This window comes from Penaeus japonicus, unplaced genomic scaffold (genome assembly GCF_977035675.1).
Source record: "Penaeus japonicus unplaced genomic scaffold, GWHDUDI00000001_assembly GWHDUDI00000003, whole genome shotgun sequence".
Lineage (NCBI taxonomy): Eukaryota > Metazoa > Arthropoda > Malacostraca > Decapoda > Penaeidae > Penaeus > Penaeus japonicus.
Genome location: NW_028234405.1, coordinates 34,546,101 through 34,551,100, shown reverse-complemented (window position 1 = coordinate 34,551,100; position 5,000 = coordinate 34,546,101). Strand labels below are relative to the sequence as shown.

The following is a 5,000-nucleotide window of genomic DNA, read 5'->3' as shown; positions in this document are numbered from 1 at the left end:
TTGAAACTAAAACTCAGAAAGTTTATTCAATCAATATACTATTTTTAACATGATTTTCATACTAGCCTGGCATCAATTTTTTGTTAATACTTATGCATCCACATATTTCTAGATTTCTAATAAAGTAAAGTCAGTACCATACAATCTGTTAAAAATTCCATGGTTGATAAATCCTGCTATTAATTGTGGCAAAAACAAACAGGACACAATTTTGATTAAGTAAAATAAACTAGATAGTAAATTCAAATGACGATTAACCCATTCGTTCCGGTTGATGTCCTATCACGAGGTTGAAAAATATCCCCGAACCCAGGTGACATCCTAAGACATTGTGCATTTTCTCACCAAATTCCGGGAGGGGCAGTTGTAACGAGCTGAAATGTCAGCAATAGATCGCTAGATTGTTCTTAAATATTATCATTTTACATAATTTCTTAGACTCTGTTACTTCAGTTTAGGTGTTTGAGTGTCATAAAATGAGATATAACATAAAAAAAATGACATCACAGAAAATATATTGATGACATCATGGTAATTTCTGCTTCTTGACCAGCTGAATAAAAAGATCAGTCAAAAAACTATTGTAAAAGTAAAAAATTACTAATGCAACACTACTTCCAATCAGTCAATTACTCATGATATCATGTTATGTCATGTCACATCACGAGGTACATGTACATACTCATATGTACATGCATGACTATTTATATTGTTCTTTTCGTTTTGGTAAAAAAAAAAAAAAAAAAAAAAAAAAAAAAAAAAAAAAAAAAAAAAAAAACAACAACAATAATAACAATAACAATAACAACAACAACAACAACAACAAGTTTTTTTTGATACCCCACTAAGAGATTGCTTCCAGTTTCCATTGGTATTTTCACAAAGAAGTGAAGAATATAGGCAAAGTTCAACAAAATAAAACTAGAAGGGCATTACTGTAACATGTTTTTCGACTGAAATAACTCCTCTGAACATGGCAATATTTTTACGTGCCTTTACATGTTATCTTCCCAGCATGAGCAGGAGTAGGTGAAAATACGTCCTGTCGCGAATGGATTAACAAATCCAAATATGACCTTGTCTGAAAGTTGCACAAAACGACTTATAAATATAGGTTCTGCCTCGTGTTGCATGAAAATTATTCATTCTCAAAAAAAAAAAAATAATAATAATAATAAAATAAATAAAAAAATAAATAACAATAATGAAAAGTAAAATAATAAAAAAATAAAAATAAACAAAAAAATTTAAATAAATAAATACATTTTTTTCATACATAACTTGCTCTTAGTATCAATGGTAAAATTATTGATAATACCCATTTGTTCTCCAACAAGGTTCTTTCTGGATGTGGATTTACAAATTAATGAGACACCTGTACAGTGTGCATCCACCGTATAACAACACTCAAGCAAAGTTTAACGAAATTCCTACACCTTTTCTGGTAGGGTAGAGGTTATGGACTTTCCGACCAGTCTAGTATAAAAAAAAAAGTCCAAGCCATATTTTGTTAAGCATATACATAGTGGAAGATTGTTGCCTTTGCTAGTGTATGAAGTGTGAAGGTCACAAAGATATCATGATAATGTGTTACTTCTGTGTTGGACGTTAGTTTGTAATCCATCTGTCACACATTCTAGTTTTAAGTAAATAGAGGTAGAACACAACCAATATGATTACCTGAAATAAATACCCATATAACCCATTGATAGCAGATGGCATGATTTGCTGTCAAGGCAGCATCGGTCATAAACACGGATGGCACAGTGCCATACAACATAAACCCGCCACATGACTATATACATATTTTAGTAATACCGCAGCCAATGAGTTAAAAGTAATGGGAGTATTTTGCAACCAATACAGGCTCATATCTGCAGTGTTCCTGCAAGAAATAGTGTCTTGTGGCTTATTAAAGATGTGATTGGAATTAAGTATTATTCAACATCTCACTGCAATGCACATGCAATATTCTCTATGTGACTATGCCTTGAGAAAAACTAAACCTTTACTTATGATTGTAGTGGATGTAAGGTTACTTCTATATGATTGTCAATACACAAAATTCATGTCTGGGTATTGTTTTTGCCAAAAGGTTGTTTCCTTGCCAACAAGACCAATGAATTCTGACTATATTGTCACACATAGCAACAATATTGGCCTCAATTACCAGAGAGCATAAATATTCCAGAGAACTTGTTTGTAAATATACAAATAACAATATGCTACACATATATCACCAAAATGAATCCTCATCTGTAATTCAGCACTCTGGAAAAGGCAAGTAAATTTCTACTACTATAATTACCACCAATGCTGCAGCATGGAATTCCTGTGGACATGCCCCTCTTGCATAGAATAATTTTCTTAACACAATGGAGCGGGAAATAATTAAAGCACACTGGCTGCGGTGCAGGGATTAACTTTAAAGTCACATGCGCACTTTTCATCTTCCAGACAAGAGTGGTATTAAGCAAATAGGTTACTAAAGGCATAGAAAATCAAGGAATAGGCTAACTTAGGAAGGCTTTAGCTGAATAATCAACACCATGAAAGCCAAAAGACTCTGTACCTGCCATTGGTATAGCAGGGACAGGGACTACCCATAGTTCATACCCACCCCGACCATGGCTTGTAAAGATGTCATCTGTTATCCCTGAGCAAAATTCTAAATCCTCTAAGATTTACAGCTCCTACAGTATGGTCAAGAGCATGTGACTAATTATGGTTACATATTTGGTGTATTTTGGAAGATTAGAAATGTAGTAGAATCATATATTTACTGAACATATGGAAATAACAATGAACAATAACCTGGATAATAACATACCACAACTAAAAAAAATGACAAATAAATTTCTTTATAGGCCTACCCTCTTCATATAAATAATAAAGAATGTAAACATAACTTTAATCTCTTCAATAATCTTTAACCCCTTCCTTACCTGCCACTATGAGGGAATTGTCAATTCACTCTTTATTTTGTTCGAACTTCTTCAAATTATCTAAAATCATTGCAACTGCCATAAAACCTAATTCTGGACTTTATAAAGCATGTACACTACAGAGTCAGCACTCTAGAGAGAAATTATACTGCATTATAATTGTCCTATCTTTTGGTGGTATTCAACTTCTAAGTATGCTGATGGGCATACATACTAAGCATATCTCTCTACTATCAGTGTGAGACTCTTGTCTCAACTAAAATAATAAAACAACTTGTAATGATTAAGCTTAAACTTTTAGATTCCACTTGGTGTACTTAAACTATGATTAACTCTGGCTACTATAAACTGTTATTCATACCAAAATAGACTTCCCAAGCTATTACAACAATGTAAGCTATTGTCCGCCTCACAACTTCAGTACTCAACATTATCATGGGATAAAGCCCTTGCTATAAAAGCCTTTAAGTAAAGTAATTCCTTGGCCATAAATCAATACAATTCTTCCAACCCACAACTCTGAACAAAGGCAACTCTCTCATTCCAAAGGCACTAACTCATAGCTTTACAATCAAAATTATATTTCTTCTCGATGTGATTAGATCCTCGTGGAAAAGCTTGGAACTGTTGCCATTCAAGAGAACCATTTCATTTTTTTCGCCGCAAGTTCGACTAGGCCTACGACCCCTTCTACATTTCCTGCCTCTTGTGTTTTTCTAATTAACACGAGAATATGTACCTCCTAATTTGTCATGTTACCTTTTTTGAAGCTTTACTTATCCTCTCTATCAGAAGATTGGGAAATATGAAGAAAATATAAAGGGAATACGAGAAATTTATTCAAAATTTTGTCCTTTCCAAAACCCTCTCATCCCTTCCCCCCAAAAAAGACACATCCCTCTCTGAACCCCGCCCACGCCTTCCACGGGAGGCTCTCGTCCCTCGAGCCAACCAGGGAGGCGAGTACATATATGAAAGATGAGGAGAGAATGAGGGATGGGAGACTCACACACGAGGGAGACGAGGAGCGATGAGGGATCTCCAAGGGATGAGGTGAACATAAACAAACATGGCTACTTGCCTCAATTCAGGAAGCGAGGAAGGAGGTATTCCTCTTTTTCAGCCAATGCTCTTAAATGAGGTCGGTAGCTAAAGTAAGAATATTATATATAATGATTATCGTGACTTTATTGGTCAAGTATATCATCATTAAGCGAATTACATTACTCTCTTTCTTCCGTGAACGACAGATCTCCTTCCACTTTTCGCTTCCTCGTCTCTAAAACGGTAGAAGCTTGGTAACTAACAATCTCTGTGCACACCAAGGTCTCTCTTTCTCTCCCTCTCCCTCTCTCTCCTCTCTCTCTCTCTCTCTCTCTCTCTCTCTCTCTCTCTCCTCTCTCTCTCTTCTCTCTCTCTCTTCTCTCTCTCTCTCTCTCTCTCTCTCTCTCTCTCTCTCTCTCTCTCTCTCTCTCTCTCTCTCTCTCTCTCTCTCTCTCTCCTCTCTCTCTCTATCTCTCCCCTCTCTCTCTCTCTCTCTCTCTCTCTCTCTCTCTCCTTCTCTCTCTCTCTCTCTCTCTCTCCTTCTCTCTCTCTCTCTCTCTCTCTCTCTCTCTCTCTCTCTCTCTCTCTCTCTCTCCCCGTCTCTCTCTCTCTCTCTCTCCCTCTCTCTCTCTCTCTCTCTCTCTCTCTCTCTCTCTCTCCTCTCTCTCTCTCTCTCCTCTCTCTCTCTCTCTCTCTCTCTCTCTCTCTCTCTCTCTCTCTCTCTCTCTCTCTCTCTCTCTCTCTCTCTCTCTCTCTCTCTCTCTCTCTCTCTCTCTCTCTCTCTCTCTCTCTCTCTCTCATTTATCAAATTTTGGCCTTCTGTTTCTCATCTGCGTTTTTCATGACTTATCACTACACAGAGCTGACTACGTAATATGAACAGCTTGTAAACATTTGCGATGACTTCACCGATATGTGTTTTTTTTTTCATTTTTACTCTTGTGTCGTACAAAGAAAAATAAGGTAGAATTTAAGAGTATATTTGCATTTAAGCACCGTATCTTTTTTATG

At 36.2% G+C, this 5,000-nt stretch overlaps 1 protein-coding gene across 1 annotated transcript in view; it reads right to left on the bottom strand.

The window, feature by feature from the left end:
- The window catches only part of Helz (Helicase with zinc finger), a 36,307-nt gene extending 32,269 nt beyond the window's left edge, over nucleotides 1-4,038 (bottom strand). The window contains exon 1 of the mRNA XM_086534751.1: nucleotides 3,955-4,038. The gene's annotated coding sequence lies outside the window, so the exon portion shown is untranslated. The remainder of the gene's footprint in view (nucleotides 1-3,954) is intronic.
- Nucleotides 4,039-5,000: the final 962 nt, after the last annotated feature.